The sequence below is a fragment of the Palaemon carinicauda genome, chromosome 41 (assembly GCF_036898095.1).
Source record: "Palaemon carinicauda isolate YSFRI2023 chromosome 41, ASM3689809v2, whole genome shotgun sequence".
NCBI classification, from domain to species: domain Eukaryota; kingdom Metazoa; phylum Arthropoda; class Malacostraca; order Decapoda; family Palaemonidae; genus Palaemon; species Palaemon carinicauda.
In genome coordinates, this window is record NC_090765.1 from 55,605,102 (window position 1) to 55,629,553 (window position 24,452).

At 33.8% G+C, this 24,452-nt stretch overlaps 1 protein-coding gene across 1 annotated transcript in view; it reads left to right on the top strand.

Moving 5' to 3' along the window:
• Positions 1–24,452, top strand: part of LOC137632431 (mucin-12-like) — a 73,272-nt gene that overhangs the window by 14,868 nt on the left and 33,952 nt on the right. The gene's annotated exons all lie outside the window — the stretch shown is intronic.

The window sequence follows — 24,452 nt, forward strand, 5'->3', positions numbered from 1 at the left end:
CCTAAACCCCCAACCTTAGCTTACATGAATGGTGAGGTTGCAGCGACCAAAGAAACTAACAAATTTGAGCGGGACTCGAACCCCAGTTTGGCGATCACCAGTCAGGGACATTACCACATTGAACAGTGTACCCAACCTGCAAACCTCTTTAATTATCGTTCAGCTTTCTCTAGCTTATGGAGCACTATTTTTTTGTTATTATTATTATGAAATACACATTTCCAATCTTACAATTTATAACATATGCATCATCATAAATTTACATGAATGATTTTTTATTTAATTTACATATACTGTATTTACAATTTCAAATTTTACTATTTATCTAAATATGTTTTTAAATAAGAAATATATGTAGTCATGAATATTTTTTAATAGAAGTTTTGAATCATATTTTATTTACATTAAACATATATATATCTTTCTGCTTTTAATATGTTTAAGTAATGAGTCAAAAGTTAACATTCACCTGTAGAAGCCACAGTGACGCCCCACTTTCTCTTTCCGATGAAGAAAATTATTCTAGGCAAAAGCGACCTGGCTTGTTCATGCACTGTTAGAGAAAAAAAAAAACCGTAATTTTAATCGGGAATTCTCCGTAAATATATACTGTTCTCAACCGTATTTCAGTAAAATACAGGCGACCGTAATTTTACCCTACTTTTTTATCACTTTTTACGGGTTGGTGACCGCAATATCACTCTTTTACGTCAATATATCCGTTTTTTTTCAAACGGTAAAAATCGTGGGATAAATGTTGCCAGACATTTACCGTTTTTCTAATTCAATTTTTTAACAGTGTGACAATTACTGGTCTCACGGAACTCGTGAAGGTGAACATCCTAGAGATATTAGTGTGTTATTCAATACTACAATAAACTTTTAAATCTGCTGAGGTAACTTGAATTTCAGTCTGTCTTGGGTTAGAGTTCTCTTGCTTGAGGGTACACTTGGGTACACTATTCTATTTAATTTCTCTTCCTCGTGTTTTGTTAAAGTTTTTATTGTTTAAATAGGAAATGGTTATTTTAATGTTACTGTTCTTGAAATGTTCTATTTTTCCTTGTTACCTTTCCTCATTGGGTTATTTTCCCTGTTGCCCCCCCCCCCTTCTGGGCTTCTAGCATCCTGCTTTCCCAACTAGGGTTGTAGCTTAGCAAGTAATAATAATAATAATAATAATAATAATAATAATAATAACTACTCGTCGTGCTCAATTGGTGAGACGCTTTTTATTATAAATTTTTATAAACCACGGCTAGCATCCTCAGCAGACGATTGCCCAGTAGATATTAAGTCGCTGCTTGAACCAGATGCCAAGATTAAACCTTCCCTTACCAGGATATCTCGCTATTTTGAATAAAAATATGATGTATATATTGCAAGATAAATTTTTAGCTAGCGGAAGGTGTTTCATCTGACATAAGATACTTTGAGAAACAGTATTATTGATAGAATTTTCTTCTATCTCTATCTCGTTATGCAACCCATTGGGGTAGATAGATATTTTCCGGAGAACACTCATCATTAATGTTTTAAAATGCACACATAAATGTTCATAAAACAAGGGGGCTAGTTACCTTATCGCTAGATGTATTTTGAGATCCGAAAGGCTCTAAATATCTGTTGCTACCCACATTTTAAAGGATGGTGCTGAGGCCAATGTAAATGACGTATTGTAGAAGTTAAAGTACTGTATACTGCTTTTCTGTTTAGCTACTATACAAAGTTTTGGCAAATATTTTTTCAAAGCCGGATGCCTTTCCTGCCTTCCACTCTCGCCATGTTGTTGTTGTTGTGGTTGTTGTTGTTGTTACTAGCTAAGCTACAACCCTGGTTGGAAAATCAGAATGCTACAAGACCAAGGATTGCAATAAGGAAAAATAGCCCAGTGAGGAAAGGAAATAAGGAAATAAATAATTTACAATAGAAGTAATGAACGATTAAAACAAAATTTTTTAAGAACATAAACAACATTAAAATAAATTTTTCATTTATCTTCGCTTACCTCTGAAGTTATTTAAACGTTAAAAACCCTGTTACTATGAATATTCGTCTTTGTATTTCTTTAAATCTATACTCCATTTCAATGAGCAACTCATTGCCCTCTAAAGGTTTAAATGCTGCACATGAATGGCAGAGGCAAGGGGACAGAGTGCTAATGCCCTAGACAGGAGGATAATGCCTTAGAGACTGACTATATGTACTCATGATCAGTGCCCAAAATCCCTCTCCACCTAAGTTAGGATCAGGGAAGGCCAGGCAATGGCTGCTGATGATAAATAATTAAATATGCTCCCACAAACCGGCTATCTTTAGATTACAAGGAGGGTGATGTTGCAGACACTATTAGAATGCTTAAAATTATTATTATTGAAATGATTAAAGTTATCATTAGAATTATTATTATTATTATTATTATTATTATTATTATTATTATTATTATTATTATTATTATTATTATTATCAAAAGACACTACAAGAAACTATCGAGCTTGAGTGGGACTCGAACCTCATTCCGGCAAATGCCAGGTAGGGACGTTTCCAATAGTCCAACATAAGGAATGTTTAAACTCTTACCTTTTCCTTGTGAGAGCTAAATCGCAAAATATTTTCAAGAGATATTTGCTGTGTTACCTTCCAGTGAAGACTTCAACCTGACCATGCGTGTAAAAGGGCTGATTGGAAACAGCAACTGCTATATAGAAATGGGTAAAAAGCTGAAGACAAAGAAGATAGTGATTTTACTAAAGAAATTTTTTTAGTTCTGAAAATCTTCTTTTGGACGTCCAACTGATCAGAAAGAATACGAGTTTTATCGTCTTCTGTCGTACATCTGGCACTTTTAATTGAAACTGAATTAAAAAATTTTTTTTTTTAATTTTCGTATATATGCTTTCTATCCACTGTTTATTTTACGAGATATTGAACTCTAACGCAAGCAGGATTTGCTTTATATACATTTTAATGGGGAAAATCGGCTTCCGGTATCTATGTGTCTCCTGAGAAATCAAATGCATATTTATGTTTGATTATGCGAGCTTTTTCTCTCTCTTAAATAGCATACCTGTCTGTCACTGGCACCAGAAAGACCTGACTGGTTTTAATTTCGATTTTTTAACTTCGTTTTTATAATTGTCGATCTATGTGTGGTGGAAAACTGATGAAAATGCATAAATATGGTAATACAAACAAATAATAACACGCTTGTGTTATTCATATATATATATATATATATATATATATATGTATGTATATATATATATATATATTATATATGTATACATACATACATACATACAGACGTATACAACTACAACTGATGCAGGTATTCTTGTCCACTGCAGGACAAAGGCCTCAAACTCAAACATGTTAATTTATGTCTGGGTTTTAGTCACTATATATATATATATATATATAATATATATATATATATATATATATATAAATATGTGTATGTATATATATAAATATATATATATATATATTTATATATATATATATATATATATATATATTTATATATATATATATATATAACTCGTATATGTGTGTGTGTGTTTTTTACGTACATGTATACAAAGCTGTATGCCCAGTAAAACCAACTAATGCTTACAGAGGGAATAGGAATTTCTCCCAATGACGAGAGTACCCCTTTGTATCTCTATGTCAACTGTTTATTTGTTTGACCCTGAACTGTGCCGGCAAACGCAAACGATTCGGGCAGAATTAAGCAAAGCACAAACAACGGAATTACTAAATGGACGACAAACATTCCATAAGATTTTGGAGGCAATAAAGCCTAATTGGCACATTTCGAAAGCTGAAATATTCTCGATCACTTCCAAATCACCACTAAAATCAAATGAGCTGTCCTCCATACTATCGTTTATAACTCAGCTGGGTGAAGCAGAAATTCTTTTTTTTTTTTTTTTTTTTTTTTTTTTTTTTTTTTTTTAACTAAGATTTCGCAAAAATCAAGGGGTTATAATTTCGTGTTTCTTTTTTTTTTTTTTTTTTTTGGTTTAGAGTCGAATTTTCGTCTGTTACGTTTGTTCGTCGAAACCTTTGTTTTCCATCGGTTAATTGTTCCATTTTTAATTGTATTAAGTCTCCCAGAGCATTGGGGACTCTCTCTCTCTCTCCTCTCTCTCTCTCTCTCTCTCTCTCTCTATAGAAAAAAAAAACCCTTTATACTAAGATTTTACAAAAAAAACAAGGGTCATAATTTCGTGTTTTAACCCTTTTGTGTGTGTGTGCGTGTGTGTTTGCGTGTTTTGAACAGCTTCCTGGGCACAATCTTAATCGTAGAGTAATGAAACTTTTAGGGATTGTTATGGCAAAAGCCGTAAATGATTAGATTTCGGAAGGTCAAAGGTCAAGGTCACGGTCGAGCAAAAGGTCGAGAAATAAGCTGTCGTGGTGGAGGTCAGCGTTTTACTGAGTGCCCCTCTTGTTTTTTTTTTTTTTTTTTTTTTCAATTTTATTTTATTATTTCTTTTTAGTTCTGGCGTTGCCCAGAAAATTATATAAATGTTATTAAGTCTCCCAGGACACTGGGGCTCTCTCTCTCTCTCTCTCTCTCTCTCTCTCTCTCTCTCTCTCAAAAAAAAAAAAAAAATAAATAAATAGAAACACATTATACTAGGATTTTGCAAAAGTCAGAAGTCATAAGTGATTTTTTTTTCGGGGTCTTTTCAAGTCAATTGCTCGTCTATTTGTTTACGTTTTGCCTTTTCGGAAAAAGTTTCCACTTAAACTAAGGTTTTTCGAAAATCAAGCGTCCTAATTTTTTTTTATTTTTAATATTTTTTTTTTTCGTCCGTCTGTTTGGTAATTTTCGTCTTTTTGGAAACTATTTTTCATCCCTCGCTTCTTTTTTCTCAAATTTCTTGTCGTATTTTCTCCCCCTGTGTTTGACTAGAAAAATGGCATCAAGTCTCCCAGACCATTGGGACTTTTCTCTCTCTCTCTCTCTCTCTCTCTCTCTCTCTCTCTCTCTCTCTCTCTCAAAAAAAAAAAAAAAAAAAAATAAATAAATAGAAACACATTATACTAGGATTTTGCAAAAGTCAGAAGTCATAAGTGATTTTTTTTTCGGGGTCTTTTCAAGTCAATTGCTCGTCTATTTGTTTACGTTTTGCCTTTTCGGAAAAAGTTTCCACTTAAACTAAGGTTTTTCGAAAATCAAGCGTCCTAATTTTTTTTTATTTTTAATATTTTTTTTTTTCGTCCGTCTGTTTGGTAATTTTCGTCTTTTTGGAAACTATTTTTCATCCCTCGCTTCTTTTTTCTCAAATTTCTTGTCGTATTTTCTCCCCCTGTGTTTGACTAGAAAATGGCATCAAGTCTCCCAGACCATTGGGACTTTTCTCTCTCTCTCTCTCTCTCTCTCTCTCTCTCTCTCTCTCTCAAAAAAAAAAAAAAATAAATAAATAAATAGAAACACATTATACTAGGATTTGCAAAAAGTCAGAAGTCATAAGTGATTTTTTTTTTCGGGGTCTTTTCAAGTCCAATTGCTCGTCTATTTGTTTACGTTTTGCCTTTTCGGAAAAAGTTTCCACTTAAACTAAGGTTTTTCGAAATCAAGCGTCCTAATTTTTTTTTATTTTTAATATTTTTTTTTTCGTCCGTCTGATTGGTAATTTTCGTCTTTTTGGAAACTATATTTCATCCCTCGCTTCTTTTTTCTCAAATTTCTTGTCGTATTTTCTCCCCCTGTGTTTGACTAGAAAATGGCATCAAGTCTCCCAGACCATTGGGACTTTTCTCTCTCTCTCTCTCTCTCTCTCTCTCTCTCTCTCTCTCTCAAAAAAAAAAAAATAAATAAATAGAAATCACATTATACTAGGATTTTGCAAAAAGTCAGAAGTCATAAGTGATTTTTTTTTCGGGGTCTTTTTCAAGTCAATTGCTCGTCTATTTGTTTACGTTTTGCCTTTCGGAAAAAGTTTCCACTTAAACTAAGGTTTTTCGAAATCAAGCGTCCTAATTTTTTTTATTTTTAATATTTTTTTTTTTCGTCCGTCCTGTTTGGTAATTTTCGTCTTTTTGGAAACTATTTTTCATCCCTCGCTTCTTTTTTCTCAAATTTCTTGTCGTATTTTCTCCCCCTGTGTTTGACTAGAAAATGGGCATCAAGTCCTCCCAGACCATTGGGACTTTTCTCTCTCTCTCTCTCTCTCTCTCTCTCTCTCTCTCTCTCTCTCTCTCAAAAAAAAAAAAAAAATAAAAAAATAAATAGAAACACATTATACTAGGATTTTGCAAAAGTCAGAAGTCATAAGTGATATTTTTTTTTCGGGGTCTTTTCAAGTCAATTGCTCGTCTATTTGTTTACGTTTTTGCCTTTTCGGAAAAAGTTTCCACTTAAAACTAAGGTTTTTCGTAAATCAAGCGTCCTAATTTTTTTTTATTTTTAATATTTTTTTTTTTCGTCCGTCTGTTTGGTAATTTTCGTCTTTTTGGAAACTATTTTTCATCCCTCGCTTCTTTTTTCTCAAATTTCTTGTCGTATTTCTCCCCCTGTGTTTGACTAGAAAATGGCATCAAGTCTCCCAGACCATTGGGACTTTTCTCTCTCTCTCTCTCTCTCTCTCTCTCTCTCTCTTCTCTCTCTCTCCAAAAAAAATGGAAAATATTGGTGACATATTTTAGGACTAAGCTCTAGTTAATTTGTGACCGAATTCTTTTAATTCCAAATTTAATATTTCATTGATAAAAAATTTTTTCTCTAATTTCAAATGCTGAAATAGCGCGCTACATTGAATGCTTTCATCAAACTAATCTTATTTGCCATTCATATCAACGCTTCAGCAATATACAAACATATATAAATACATGCACATGACCATTATATCCGATTTACGAGGTAACCATTACTACGGGACTCTGCTGTTATCTGTTTCTATTTTGAATAATCGTAGTATCTTTGATTACACTGTGAAATTAAAAATGACACATAGTCTGATTTCCAAGAAGATAAACATTCGTGTGTTTTCTAGCCATTCTCAACCAATTTTGCGTCAAGGATAGTGGTAACCTCTCCAATGTTAAAGAGGAGACAAGGCCCGTTCTTGACACAACAGGATATGATGTACCAGTTAAGATTTATTTGATGAACTATGTTGTAGATCACGTTTAAAATGAAGGGTAGAAAGTTATGTTTAAATATCAATGTTATAAATTAAGTTCAAAATTAAATTGTTTAAAACGAATCCCCTTATCTATGGTTCTATGGCAATAGCCTTTGCAATGAATTTGTATTTTTCAATGATTATTACAGGTGAAATATGTTATACTTTTTTTGTAACAGTACAAAGAGTTCCTTAATAACGATGTCAGATCATTTTAATTCATTCCCTTAATTCATTACCAAAATTATAATGCTCGTTTTATATCATGAGAATTTTAAAACCAGAATGAATAAGTAATTAGCTGTACTTATTACTAAATTTATGCGTTCGTTTCTCTCATTTATTCTTATATCTTTTATCTCCTCTATATGATAAGAACAATTGTATGGCTTTATATTTATATATATATATATATATATATATATAAAATATATATATATATATATATATATATAAGCAGTTTTACCCTGGAGAGGGGGGGGGGGTGCGTGTGCACGCATATATATCTAAATACTTAACCGTCATTGTTGACAGGTCGCATGCACTAGTATAATGATAGTGGCGTAACGAAAGAAAAGGTTCCAAGGTGAGAGAGAGAGAGAGAGAGAGAGAGAGAGAGAGAGAGAACTGTTCTCAAGGGTCTAAAAAGTCGTAAGAATTCCCCTCTCCCCACCCTCTCCCCCCCCTTCCCTCCCCCCCCCCCCCCCTCTTTCCCCACATCCCCCAGCCCCGTGAGAAATCTGGAGGGCAAAGAAGGAACTGCAAGAGAATATGATAATGCCGGGAATAAATTCTCGACTCCGTATCCAAATGAGGAAGGCTTGGTGGCGAAGGGCGTCTAGGATTCGAAAATCTGTATATTCGCCTTCTCACGCCTCGAATGGAATTGTAAACACAAGGCGCTCTCCTCTCTCTCTCTCTCTCTTCCTCTCTCTCTCTCTCTCTCTTCTGCAGAGCCACTGGCGGCTGAGGAAACAAATGGAGAAGATGAAGAGGAAGAACCAATGCCATCTACAGTATTTGGATTTATGTCTCTCTCTCTCTCTCTCTCTCTCTCTCTCTCTCTCTCTCCCTGTGGAGTAATGAAAATTCTTTGAAACATCCAAATTCCTTGTAGCCTTTTGTAACCTCTCTCTCTCTCTCTCTCTCTCTCTCTCTCTCCGCGGATGGACCAAAAAGTTTTTGAAACATCCCAAAATCCTTGTAACCCCCCCCCCCCCTCTCTCTCTCTCTCTCTCTCTCTCTCTCTCTCTCATCGTGTTTTTGCGGTGTTTGCTTTGATTAGTAAATTCCAATGGAAGCACTGACACCCCCATTTTCTCTCTCTCTCTCTCTCTCTCTCTCTCTCTCTCTCTCTCTCTATGATTTAAATCTACTTTTTCTGTCTCATCAGAATTAATGGCACCCCAGTCTAAAATGAAATTCAAATTCAAATAACTTTGCTGGTGATGAATTAAAAACAAATGTTATTTAACAAGTTTAACATTATATATCAACAAGTGTACTTTAAAAGAATTGACCTGGCTAAACACTGTTATCTTGTTATTCCTGTTAATATCATGAATATTATGAAATGTGAAACCCTGAGTCGAGTCTAATGACATTTTGAATAACATTTCATTGCACTTCAGCCTTAGTGTAAATGTATTTGTTGTGACGAATAATCTTATAAAAGCAATTTTCAAATTAATCCCTCAGAGACCTGGCAGGAGAGCAATTAATTTCCTTCGCTCGTAAAATGGAGATTAATATTCTTTGCTCTCGGTCCCGCCATCAGTGGAAAGCTGGTTTTTCCTCCTATCTTTAGAGAGAGAGAGAGAGAGAGAGACAGAGAGAGAGAGAGAGAGAGAAATCACGGTGGTAGATTTAAAGAGAGAGAGAGAGAGAGAGACTGGAGAAAGACCACGATGGTAGATTTTGGGGATGAGAGAGAGAGAGAGAGAGAGAGAGAGAGAGAGGAAGGAGGCTGTGGAGAAAGACCGCGATGGTAGATTAGATATAAAGCCTCAGCCATTGTCTTCCAATACCTGGATTTTCCGTCCACTTTGAACCTTGAAAAGTCAAATAAATAAGGCCAGATCCCGGAGGGGGTTTTAAGTTGTCAGGAATTGTAGTGATTCCTTTTGTGGTGGAGCCTTTTATAAATCATCTCGTTATCGAAGCGATTTATTGTTATTGCCTCTTGTCTTACTTTTTATCTCTTTTTCATCTTGCGATTTGTCTTGGACCGTGTCCCGCGTCTTTTCGGGGTAGCTCCCCATGTGTGTATTCAGTCATTTGTACAAATTTAGTTTGTTTCACAGGTCTACGTGTATGTTTTTTTTTTTTTTTTTTTTTTTTTTTTTTTTTTTTTTTTTTTTTTTTTTTTTTTTAACAAAACCCTGCAAAGTATGAATAAACATTCATCTGTATTTAATTATTAGATATTTTTTTATATAAATCCCTGCAGAGTATGAATAAATATTTCATCTGTATTTATAGAGTAAATACATTTTTTATATGAAACCCTGCGAAGTATCAATAAACTTTCGTCTGTATTTATAGACTAAATATTTTCAATTAAAATATTCCACTGTTTCAAGGAAATATATAAGATATATTTTGATTTGAATATGTCCCCCTAAAAAAAAAAAAAAAAAAAAAAAACTTGCATATGTGTTTGTAAATATTTTCAATTCAAACACTCCATTCTTACGAGAAAATACATGTATGATATATTTTGTTTTTCAATAGATACCCTTAAAGTAAGAAGGAGCATTATTCTGTTTTCGTAGACTAAATATTTTCAATTCAAACATATCATTCTTTCGAGGAAATACATGTGTTATTTATTTTAATAGATCCACTCAAAGTGAGAAAAACATTCATCTGTATTTATGGAATAGATATTTTCAAATCGACCATTTCACTTTTACAAGAAATAATTCATCTATATATATATATATATAATACACACATACATTTATATATATATATATATATATACACATATATATACATATATATACAATATATATATATATATATATATATTTATATATATATATATATTTACATGTAATATATACATGTATGTATGTATGTATATATATATATATATATACATATATATATATATATATATGTACATATATAATATATATATATACATATATATAATACATATATATATATATATATATATAAATGTATGTGTGTATATATATATATATATGTATATATATATAATATATTATCTATATTATAATATATATATAGATATTATATATATTTGTACCTGAAATGGAATCCTTAAGTTACGACTTACTTTGCATGTATAAGTTTTTTCCATGTGTCTCTGATGAGACCTCCAATGCACAAACATGGAGGATAACGTCTTGGGAAACATTTTCCTTTCGAACTAGAAACGGAAAGGTTTCTCAAATCGCAGCACCTTCACATTATTTTATTCTTAAACATTCACTTGAATGTACAATCTGTTATTCTTAAACATTCCCCGAATGTCTGGCAACTAAATGCATATTATTTTATCCTTAAACATTCGCTGAATGTACAATCTGTTATTCTTAAACATTCCCCGAATGTTTGTCCATGGAATGTATATTCATTTATTCTTAAACAATCACTAAATGTACAATCTGTTATTCTTAAAACATTCATTGAATGTTTTTCCACGGAATTTATATTCTTTTATTCTTATTATTATTATTATTATTACTATCCAAGCTACAACCCTAGTTGGAAAAGCAAGATGCTATAAGCCCAGGGGCTCCAACAGGGAAAAATAGCCCAGTGAGGAAAGGAAATAAGGAAATAAATAAATGAAGAGAACAAATTAACAATAAATCATTCTAAAACAAGTAACAACGTCAAAACAGACATGTCATATATAAACTATTAACAACATCAAAAACAAATATGTCATAAATAAACTATAAAAAGACTCATGTCCGCCTGGTCAACAAAAAAGCATTTGCTCCAACTTTGAACTTTTGAAGTTCTACTGATTCAACCACCCGATTAGGAAGATCATTCCACAACTTGGTAACAGCTGGAATAAAACTTCTAGAATACTGCGTAGTATTGAGTCTCGTGATGAAGAAGGCCTGGCTATTAGAATTAACTGCCTGCCTAGTATTACGAACAGGATAGAATTGTCCAGGGAGATCTGAATGTAAAGGATGGTCAGAATTATGAAAAATCTTATGCAACATGCATAATGAACTAATTGAACGACGGTGCCAGAGATTAATATCTAGATCAGGAATAAGAAATTTAATCGACCGTAAGTTTCTGTCCAACAAATTAAGATGAGAATCAGCAGCTGAAGACCAGACAGGAGAACAATACTCAAAACAAGGTAGAATGAAAGAATTAAAACACTTCTTCAGAATAGATTGATCACCGAAAATCTTGAAAGACTTTCTCAATAAGCCAATTTTTTGTGCAATTGAAGAAGACACAGACCTTATATGTTTCTCAAAAGTAAATTTACTGTCGAGAATCACACCTAAAATTTTGAAAGAGTCATACATATTTAAAGAAACATTATCAATACTGAGATCCGGATGTTGAGGAGCCACCGTCCTTGACCTACTTACAATCATACTTTGAGTTTTGTTAGGATTCAACTTCATACCCCATAATTTGCACCATGCACTAATTCTAGCTAAGTCTCTATTAAGGGATTCATCAACCCTAGATCTACATTCAGGGGATGGAATTGATGCAAAGAGAGTAGCATCATCTGCATATGCAACAAGCTTGTTTTCAAGGCCAAACCACATGTCATGTGTATATAGTATGAAAAGTAATGGGCCAAGAACACTACCCTGTGGAACACCGGATATCACATTCCTATAATCACTATGGTGCCCATCAACAACAACTCTTTGAGATCTATTACTTAAAAAATCAATAATAATGCTAAGAAACGACCCACCCACTCCCAACTGTTTCAGTTTGAAAACAAGGGCCTCATGATTAACACGGTCAAAGGCAGCACTAAAATCAAGGCCAATCATACGAACTTCCCGACCACAATCAAGGGATTTCTGTACAGCATTGGAGATTGTAAGAAGGGCATCACATGCTCCAAGGCCTTTACGAAAACCAAATTGCAAACTAGGGAGTAGATGATTACCTTCAGCAAACCTGTTAAGACGTTTTGCCAGAAGACGTTCAAAAACTTTAGATAATATGGGAGTTATGGAAATTGGGCGGTAATCAGTGGGACTTGAGCTACCACAAACACATTTACATAGAGGAGTAACATTACCAATTCTCCAACTAGTGCTAAAAGCTCCTCTTCTTGCTAACTTGCGCAAAATAACAGATAACTTTGGAGCTAAGAAATCTGCTGTCTTTATAAAAAACAAAGGAAAAATACCATTTGGGTCTACACCTCCATAGGCATCAAGGTCCATCAACAGAGCTTTAATCTCACGAGATCGAAAAGCTAAACTAGTTAGTTTAGCCTCAGGAAAACAGGAATGAGGAAGTTCAAGTTTTTCATTACTCTGTTTACTGTCGAAAACATCAGCCAAAAGGGTTGCCTTTTCCTTTGGACAGTGAGTGACTGAGCCATCTGGTTTGAGTAAAGGAGGAACTGTTGCATCTACACCAAAGAGTGCAGATTTAAGGGTAGACCACCATTTATGTTCCTGAGTTGTACCAGAAAGTGTTTCTTTTATAGTTAAATTGTACTCCTTTTCAGTTGAGGCATAAACTCTCTGAGCAAAAGCTCGAAGCTGAGTATAGTTGCTCCAGGTCAAATCTGATCTGTTACCCTTCCAAAGATGATAGGCCTCCTGTTTCTCCAAATAAGCACGTCTACAATCATCATTGAACCACGGTTTGTCCTTCACTCGGTACCTTAGCACACGAGAAGGGATACGCCTATCAATTATGTTGACTAGATTCTCATTCAAAGGGACAACAGGATCTGCACTATCATATAATTGTGACCAATTCAAGCACAAAAGATCATGCAAAATCCCATTCCAGTCTGCTTGGGATTTCATATAAATTTTACAAGAATATGATATATCAGGGACAAGCTGCTCAGTCTTCACTAATAATGAAATCAAGGCATGATCAGATGTCCCGACTGGAGAACCAACCTTACTAGTTATAACGCCAGGGGAGTCAGTGTATACGAGGTCCAAGCAATTACCAGACCTGTGAGTAGCTTCATTTATGATTTGCTCACAGCCTGATTCACCGAACGTTTCTCCACTGAATATACAATTTTTATTCATATACATTAACTGAATGATAAACAAAGGCAAAAGACGTGAGCAAAAATTGAAAAAAAATTCCCTATTCTTATTTCAAGTTTATGGTTTGACTTTAAAGACAGATATAAACAAATCCAGATAGTGAGCAAAATAAGATGTGCGAACACTGGGCCGGCTCTCTCGGGGCGACACTAAATTCACTCAGTATTCGATTTTACGAGAGATTTTATGAAGGGACTGCAAACAAATTAGCTTCTTCTCAGTGGGGAAGTAATGCTTCCATAAAAAAATAAGGTAGCAGGAAAACTTATTTATTCGATAAAAATAAGATAGGAAAATTTGTTTATTTGATAAAAATAAGATAGCAGGGAAACTTATTTATTTGATAAAAAATAAGATAGCAGAGAAACCTATTTATTCGATAAAAATAAGGCAGCAGGAAAACTTATTTATTCGATAAAAATATCCAGCAGGAAACCCTATTTATTCGATAAAGATAAGGCAGCAGGAAAACTTATTTATTCGATAAAAATAAGATAGGAAAATGTATTTATTCAATAAAGATAAGGCAGCAGGAAAACTTATTTATTTGTTAAAAATAAGATAGCAGGAAAACTTCTTTATTTGTTAAAAATAAGATAGCAGGGAATCTTATTTATTCGACTGAAACAAGATAGCAGGGAAACTTATTTATTCGATAGAAATAAGGCAGCAGGAAAACTTATTTATTCGGCAAAATTAAGTCAGCAGGAAAACCTATTTATTCAATAGAAATAAGGCAGCAGGAAAACTTATTTATTTGATGAAAATAAAGCAGCAGGAAAACTTATTTATTCGATAAAAATGAGGGCAGCTGGAAAACTTATTTATTCGATAAAAATAAGACAGTAGAAAAACTTATTTGATAAAAATATGGCAGTAGAAAAACTTATTTATTCGATGAAAACAAGATAGGAAAACTTATTCATTCGATAAAAATAAGGCAGCAGGAAAACTCATTCGATAAAAATATGGCAGTAGAAAAACTTATTTATTCGATAAAAATAAGATAGGAAAACTTATTTATTCGATAAAAATAATGCAGCAGGAAAACTTATTCGATAAAAATATGGCAGTAGAAAAACTTATTTATTCGAAAAAAATAAGATAGGAAAACTTATTTATTCGATAAAAATAAGGCAGCAGAAAAACCTATTTATTCAATAGATATAAGGCAGCTGGAAAACTAAACTATCAGATAAATACGAGTTTTGTGCCAGGCGCTAAAACATTTAACTACTTAATGATGAAAGAAGCTGTTTCATAAAAAGTCAGACTTCAGTGTACTTGGAATCTAGAAATATGATAAAACATTTGTCTCCCTTCATAGAAAATTTAACTTTAACAAATAAAGAATTATATTTAAAGAGGCGCTCACATTAGAAACTCAACTTTGCGACCTATGTGATGTTTGCTTTTGTGACACCTGGTCAATTAAACAGGAGATTGAACTATTTTTACTGTTTTCCCTCAAACTGCTGTCTCTCCCCCCCCCCCCCCCTTGCTATTAACAACTGGAGTGGCACTCAGTAGAGCGCAAGAAATTTCTCGACCTTTTGCTTGACCTTGACCTTTGACCTTAACACACACACACATATATATAATTTTTATATATATAAATATATATATATATATGTTTATATATATATATATATATATATATATTATATATATATATATATATATATATATATGATCAGTCTCTAGGCCATTGTCCTGCTAGCTAGGGCAATGTCAGTCTCCCTTGCCTCTGACATTCATGAGCAGCCTTTGAAAAAAAAAAAAAAAGTATAATATCCTCTCTATCATAACGAAAAAGAAATCATGATGAAATAAATCTTTTAGAATAAATATTTTATAAATTTTTGCACATCGGAATAATCAACTGGCTCGACATTTTACAATACAGTATAAATTATCATAAGTCGTCGTTTTTACAACATGTGTAATACGTGACAGTGTATATGAAAAGGAACCATCATTGCATATATTGCAATATATCCATAAACCGAAAAAAAGTAGGAAACATAAGCCGATCACTATTATAATCAGCGATTTGTACAATAAATATGGAGGTTGCATTAAAATGATTACGTCTATGCTAGGAAATATTATAATAATTATTTGATGATTGATAATGCATGACATTGAGTACAGAAGCATATTCTAGCATATTGGAAAAGGAATTTTAAATCTATCACGAGAGAGAGAGAGAGAGAGAGAGAGAGAGAGAGAGAGAGAGAGATCTTAAAGATGAAAGTTTATTGAAGTTACAATGCTGCAGAATATTTCCCTCAAGTTTTACATTTTGATAGAATTTATTAAACCCAGAGAAATTGATATAATTAATTATTTAAATATCATTAAATTTTAGGCAAATTCATCGTATATAAAGCTCCCAACTTTACATAATGACTATACTTTATTTTTTTTTAATGAGGCGCATGTGCACTGACTCGCAGCGGTGCCCTTTTAGCTCGGAAAAGTTTCCTGCTATTTTATTGGTTAGAATTATTTCGTCCAACCAATCAGCGATAGGGAAACTTTTCCGAGCTAAAAGCGCACTCCTACGAGTCGGTGTAAATCTGCCTCACTAAAAAGAATTCACTATATATTAATACTTCCAAAATTGAATTATCCTAAACAGGATTGTGGTGGCCTGAGTGGTAACTTCCTTGACTGGGGTTCGAATCCCTCTCAAACTCGTTAGTCCATTTTGTCGCTGCAGCCTCACCATCCTTATGAGCTAAGGAAGGTGGGTTTGGAGGAACCTATACATCTATCTGTTGAATCATTAGCAGCCATTACCTGGCCGTCCTCGGTTCTAGCTTGGGTGGAGAGGGGCTTGGGTGCTGATCTTAAGACATTGTCCTGCTTGATAGGGCACTGTCATTGTCCCTTGCCTCTGGCATTTACAAATGGCCTTTAAACCTTTAAACAGTCGGGTCTTTCAAAAAGCATATGAGGTATGGAGACTGCATGCGCTATTAAAATGGAAAAGCATCGCTTGAAATAATTAGATTGAATAGAAAGCGGTGGTTTTAATCGTCAAAGCATCAACTGCGTGGGTAAATCACGTGGTATTTGCTTGTATGAATTATTTGATGATGATTATCATTGAAAATGCAACAGAGAAGTATGTAGATTGGAAGAGAGGGTCATTCATGAAGAGAGAGAGGGGAAAATCTCGCTTTTTTCTCCCTTTCCTATTTCACATTTTAGGGTCTTTTATCAATTTTGCTTTTATTATCAATTAATTAAATAGAGGGGCGGTCAGTAGAGCGCAGACCTCCGCTGATGCAGCTTATTTCTCGACCTTATGCTCGACCTTGACCTCAACCTTCGACCTTAAAATGTATTAATTAGCGTGGATTTTCATACACTCATATATCCATTAAGTTTGAAATCTCTGTGACATCGATGTCCAAACTTATGGCTGATTACGTGAATTGGACATTCTGCATGACCTTGACCTTGACCTTTGACCTTGATCTTCCAAAATTTAATAATTTCCAGCTTTTTATATAAAACCTAATCCCTGCAAGTTTCATTAACCTACGATCCAAATTGTGGGCAGGAAGCTGTTTACAAACAAACACACACAAACACAAAAACAGGGGGTAAATTATAACCTAACCTAGGATATGAGATACAGAAGTATTAGTGTTATTTGATTTTGAGATGTGATTAACCACTATTGGAGGAAATTACTCGAGTCCTTAGCTGGGCATAATTATGTTACAATTAATGATGTATTCATAAAAAAAATTTCCCCTAAAAGGTATTCCATTTTGGTAGCTTTTCTTAATGTTTTTATTATGATTTAGTAGAAAAAAAGTATTGGGTATAGATAGATCATTCGCATAGCCAACCTGTGGTAGTTCAAGTACCCTAATATAGGTTAGGTTAACTGTGTCATATTTGTGTAGATGGATTGATAAATCAATTTACAAATATAACATATTCTTCTTTTAGGGGTGGGGGGAGTGTTGGCTCCAGGAAAAAGCAAGAAAAATTACTGTTTATTAAATTTTTTATTCCTGGCCTGGATATTGATTATTGGCACCGTCGTTCAATTAGCTCGTTATGCTTTTTGCATAAGAGTTTTCCTAATTCTTATCATCCTTTACATTCAGATCTTCCCGAACAATAACATCCTTCCGTAATACTAAGTGTGGAGTTATTTCTAAAAAGCCTTCTCCATCATGAGGCTTAATATTACACAGTATTCTAGCTAGGGTCAGGGAGGGCCAGGCAATGGCTGCTGGTGACTCAGCATGTAGACCTATAGGCTATCCCAAACCGCCCCATCCTTGGATCACAAGGATGGTAAGGTTGCAGACACTACAAGAGACTATCGAGTCTGAGTGGGACTCGAACTCCATTCCGGCGATCGCCACGCTGTGACTTTTCCAATAGGCCACCACAACCCCATTCCTGCAATTTTTTTTTTTTTTTTTTTTTTTTTTTTTTTTTTTTTTTTTTTTTTTTTTTTTTTTTTTTTTTTAGACTCAATAATGTCTTTTATTCAGCCAACGTAACTAAATCATCTCGAAAGATTCTAACCCTTCCTCCACCCTATGCAGACATTATTTTCTGCATAAATTTCTTGCTTTTCACCCCATCTACATATCTAATAGTTCGCCTTAATGGCTTTTACCTGTATTCTTTAATATTCATATTTATCATCAGTACTTCCCTTCCACAAACAAGAGTTGACTCAATAATCGCTTTGTGTGCTTTGTCATTTGGAAGAGACGAGCAGCTATGGAAATAGAGGCACATTTTTTCCCGTAAATTTTATACAATTACATACCTCAGTAACCTCCACGCTCTTCTTATTTCATGACTACAATACTTCACAGACTTTCATTATTTACTACACTACCTCTCTTTCATTTGTCATTCATACTATCATTATCTTTTACACCCTCCTTCTTTCCATTTGCCTTCATTTATATATTATTATTATTATTATTATTATTATTATTATTATTATTATTATTATTATTATTATTACTTGCTAAGCTACAACCTTAGTTGGAGGAGCTGGATGCTATAGGCCCGGGGGCTCCCACAGGGAAAATAGCTCAGTGAGGAAAGGAAATAAATAAAAATAAAATATTTCAAGAAGAGCAACAGGATTAACAGATTTAATTCCAATTAAATCTTTTATCATTGTAAGTACTTTTACATTTTTACCATTCAATGCTCTACCCCTTTACTGTCTTTATCCATTTTAGATCGACATAGCAGATTTAATATAATCTCAATCATGATATTCATTTCTGAAATGTGGTCATATATTGCAGTTTATTTTTCTCCATTATTGCTCCTCATCCGATATGTTTCATCGTCTTTTATGACCAAGGGAAAATTGAAAGAGAACTTTCTAACAGATATGATATCGTCTTAACAACTGCAGTATCTTATAGCCAGCTGCAGCAATAGCGGCTTGATAAAGAACTTATACATATACCTGAATTGTCACATTTGTTATGTCGGGACAAAGCGAATTCCACCGCAGAATAAAAGGAATAGAAGAACGAGGGAGGATGGAAGGGAGAGCAAGGTCCATTAGAGAATGAGAGGGACACTCAGTAGAGCGCAGACCTCCGCCGTGGTAGCTTATTTCTCGACCTTTTCCTCGACCTTGACCTTTGATCTTAACACGTATTAATGAGCGTTGATTTCCATACACTCAAATGTAAACCAAGTTTGAATTTTCTGTGACAATTTGCCTTGACCTTTGACCTTTGCATGTATTAATTGGCGTGGATTTCCATACACTTAAATATGAACCAAGTTTAAAGTCTCTGTGATAACGATGTCCAAACTTATGGCTGATTACGTGAATTGGACATTTTGCTTGACCGTGACCTTTACCTTTTACCTTGACCTTCCAAATTTGAATAATTTCCATCTTTATACATAAAAATTAATCCCTGTAAGTTTGATTACTCTACGATTAAAATTCTGGCCATGAAGCTGTTCACAAGCAAACACACTCAAACACACAAACAAGTAGTAAAACATAACCTCCTTCCAACTTCGCTGGCTGAGGTAATAAAAGAAGGAAATAGAAGAACGACGGAGAAAGGAAGAGAGCGCAAGGTCCATTAGAGAATAACTGTGGAGATAATGGGAGCCAGAAACGGCTGGCAAATACCTTGTGTTCCAACAGACCATTTGAACAATTTGAACGGACCGTTGAGTATATCTGTTCACTCGTGAACACCAGTGAAACAGAGCATCTGGATATCTTTTCAATAGTGAACTCTGAATTCTTATTTTTTTTTATATTCCAGAGAAGATTAAAACCAGAATTAAAACTCCTTTTCACAATTCTCTTGCTATTTCTTTACAAGGGGTTACAGTTAAGAGTTCTGAGGGGCTGCTAATTTCTTCGCAGTTGTTATGTACTGAGGCTAAATTCAAAGTCTGAAGAGGCTTCGGGTAAGTTATCATATGCAAACAAAGTTGTGTTTCCCACGGAGAGCAGTGGAACTTTCGACTTTTGCTTGCAAACTAATAGCACGCACTGTTCTCTTTACACACGCACACACACACACATACACACACACACATACACACACACAAACATATAACAAAAAACACCTTTTCTCTAAATAACTCCTATGCATTTAAAGAGGCCATAATTTCTCAAGACTCAGATCTTTTCATGACGAGTCTTGATGTTGAGTCTTTATTCACTAATGTACCTGTGGAAGAAACTATCAATATTATTTTAAACAAATTATTTTCTGAACCTAATACCACTTTTAATGATTTTAATCGCACGTCTTTTAAAAAACTTTTGGAGCTAGCGGTGCTGGACACCTCTTTCGTTTTTAATGGTAATTTGTACAAACAACTTGATGGGATGGCTATGGGTTCCCCCTTGGGACCCACCTTTGCTAATATTTTCATGTGCTCCCTGGAGGAGACCATGTTGGAAAATTGCCCTTTAAGTTATCATCCCTTGTTTTATGTTAGGTATGTTGATGATACCTTTGCTCTATTCAGAGATGAGTTCGGCGCTGAATCGTTCCTTGACTTTGCCAACTCACAACATGAAAACATATCATTCACCGTAGAAAAGGAGGAAGATAACAAACTCCCCTTTTTAGATGTGTTGGTGTCTAGAAATAGAGAAGGTTTTAGTACCACGATTTTTAGAAAAAAGACGTTCACTGGGTTAGGTTCAAACTTTTATAGCTCTTGTTTTTATAATTTTAAAACTAATTCTATTTTTACTCTTCTCCACAGAGCATTCCTTTTGACCTCTAGTTGGGAATCTTTCCATATTGAAATTATTTATCTATGTGAATATTTTAAGAAAAACTGTTTCCCCACCAAAATATTTTTTAAACTTCTTAATAGATTATTGAATGACAAGTTGGCTCAGACTCCAAAAACACTTAAAGTTCCTAAACTAAAATTTTATGCGAGTTTTCCTTTTCTTCATGAGGATTTCCTTAAGAAAAAGTTTACTGAAATTATCCAACAACACTTCCCAGCTGTGGAAGTTAAACTCATCCCTAAGAACCCTCTCACTATTGGCTCGCTTTTCCACTTCAAAGATCGATTGAGTCCTTATATGTCCTCTGGTGTGGTATATAAATATAATTGCCCAAAGTGTAACTCTGGGACCTACGTAGGATCTACCAAGAGGTTGTTAAAGGTCAGAATTGATTCCCATAGAGGTGTTAGCTATCGAACTGGTTGCAGAATATCCAACCCTGAACATTCTAATATTCGGATTCATGCTGGAATGTGCAAACAAAATATTGAAAACAAAGATTTTACCATCATTGGTCAAGTGTCAAATAACCATGACTTACCTCTTCTTGAGTCCATATTGATCAAACGACTAGTTCCGTCGTTAAATACCCAAGCTTCTTCTATTCAGTTGTATTTGTCATAGTTTTCTTTGGTTTATTTTCTAACTCTTGTTGGCATACAGTTTCTCACTACGCTTCTGCGAGGTTGGTTCCACTACTTTGTCTGCTATATATATATTTATTTATTCATTTTTTCCTTTTAATTTTCATTTAAATTTCAACTGTTTTTTATAGTTTTGAATGAATTTGTAAAAATTTTTAACTGTTTCTTAATTCTTTTGTATATGTTTTACTTTTAGCCCTGGACAATGTGATTAAGAATCACGAAACGTTGGGAATAATAAAAAAGGACAATTTGAACAACTCTTTCCCTATCCATACCATGAAATTTGTGTTCATTACTGGCTGTTGCTGCCTTCACCGAAGATATATATATATATATATATATATATATATATATATATATATATATATATATATATATATATATATATATATATATATTGTGTGTGTATAATGATAAATTCTCCACGTTTAGATGTCTTTTTTATATCCAAATAAGCCATTTATTAATCTCCTCTTAATATCTGGATTCATAGACCTCGCTTTCAGAGATCAAAGAGGGAATCAACTCAAAAGATAACAGCTTCTGGTTGTCCGGAGTATCGAACCCGGGGCCGGGAAACTTGATAGTGACATACCATCTAAATAAAGAGAAAGAGAGAGAGAGAGAGAGAGAGAGAGAGAGAGAGAGAGAGAGAGAGGAGAGAGAGAGAGAGAGAGAGAGAGAGAGAGAGAGAGAGAGAGAGCGAGTCTGTGTGGCATTTTGAGATCAATTTTTTTTTTCTAAATAATTCCCTTGTTTCACCAGTTTATGTCGACAATAATCTTTAATTCGACAAGAATGGTGCAGCATATTACTTAATAATACTTTTAGGTGATGTGTAAGCACATTCCCATTTTGCTACAATCTTCTAAAAGAATGTTAGGAAATGATTCAAATAGTTACTATTTCTTACAACTTTTAGATGAGTAACAATTCATAACTATTTTTTCAAACCAGTGAATTACATTTGCAGATACAACTCTCTCTCTCTCTCTCTCTCTCTCTCTCTCTCTCTCTCTCTCTCTCTCTCTCTCTCTCTCTCTCTCTCTCTCTCTACCTGGATCATGGGAAGGTAGCTGAGCATGCATTGATTTTGTTCTTTGATATTTAGAATTTCCCGATTCCAGCTGACCTTTTCTTAATGTCTTTGCTCCTCTCTCCTCCGTCAGTTGCTTGCTTCGTCAGTATTGATTTGACGTTTTGTAGTTCTGTAGTCTATATATACTTAAACATAAGGTAATCTTACTCATATATTAAAGAACAATGTGTCTGTGTATATATATATATATATATAGATAGATAGATAGATAGATAGATAGATAGATAGATAGATAGATAGATAGATAGATAGATAGATAGATAGATAGATAGATGAGTATATATTCAAATAAGCCATATATTATACTCCTCCTAATATTTGGATTCTTTCTAACCCCTGGGGTCTCTGATCCCGAGGTAGAGATAATTCTAGATATTAGGAGGAGTATGATATATGGCTTATTTAAATTTGAAAAACACGTCTAAATTGGAAAAGTGTAAAAGTGTATCATATATACATATATATATATATATATATATATATATATATATATATATATATATATATATATATATATATATATCCTATCACGCTCAGTGGCATTGCCAGACGTATGACTACTTGGTCTATTCCCTGCCCTTCTTGTAAGGAAGAGAAGAAATAGTCATACCTTAGTGAAAGGGGGCGACTCCGAGAGGTACACTAAAAAACCACAACCTCCCACAAAAGGCCGAATGGTGGGTTGTAGTTAGGAAAGGGGGAGTGGGTGGAAAGGGTTGAATCTGTGTGTGTGGGCGTCTGTATGCATATCTATCTGAACATTTAGACGTCATTTTTGATGGCTCGGCTAAATTAGTATATGATTTTTGGCTCTTTGTATCAATAATTGTTCTGTGGAGAAAAATGAGGCGGCATTTGAGATCGTAGACTTTAAGCAACTGAAACATTAAACGTAGACAGCATTATTCGGTTATTTCTTTACTTTGTTTCACTTCAGGCCTCTTGTTCCACACTTCTGTAGCGTTCCGCGGTTTCTGTAAACCTGTAAACGTCTATAAGAAGTCACATTAATACTTCCAACATTAATTTCTTTTGAGAGTTTCAAAAATATTTTAAGCTACATAATATTTAGTTTGCTTCATTGGTCAGGTGTACTTTCTCGATACTGGGAACTATAGAATTCTTCATTATTATCACAGCAGGCTAATGTACCTGAAGATTCTAAGAGAGAATTATTCTTTATTAGAGGACACGTGGAACAAATCTTCTTCCATTTAATTTTGAAGTTCATATAGTTTATATATGAAAGATCTATTTTAATATTGATACTGTTGCTAATGTTGTTTTATTTCCTTTTTTTTTTCCTTTCCTCCCTAGGTTATTTTTCCGTGTTGGAGCCCTTGGCCTTATAGCTTCCTTATTTTGCAACAATGGTTGTAGCCTATCTAATAATAATAATGATGATACACTTGACACTTTACACTTTATTTATTCTTATGTACATTCATACAGTAAGAAGCCAATAGGGGTTTTTCCCTGTTATGGCATATATAACTAAAAGTAACGTTTTGACATTATTAAAATAACATTAACAAAAGGACTTCATTTCTTATCTCAAAATAGACTTTGCAATAAATACTTGAAGTTATTTACTATTTTAAATAACAACTACAAATATAAACATTAAAGCAGAGAAACAAACAAGGCTTACGCACAGAATAATAATAATAATAATAATAATAATAATAATAATAATAATAATAATAATATTATTATTATTATTATTAAATGCTAAGCTACAACCCTAGTTGGAAAAGCAGGATGCTATAAGCCCAGGGGCCCCAACAGGGAAAATAGCCCAGTGAGGAAAGGAAATAAGGAAATAAGGAGATAAGGAAAAATAGAACATTTTAGGAATAGTAACAATATTAAAATAAATATTTCCTATTTAAAATATAAAAACTTTAACAGAACAAGAGGAAGAGAAACTAGATAGAAAAGTGTGCCCAAGTGTACCCTCAAGCAAGAGAACTCTAACCCAAGGCA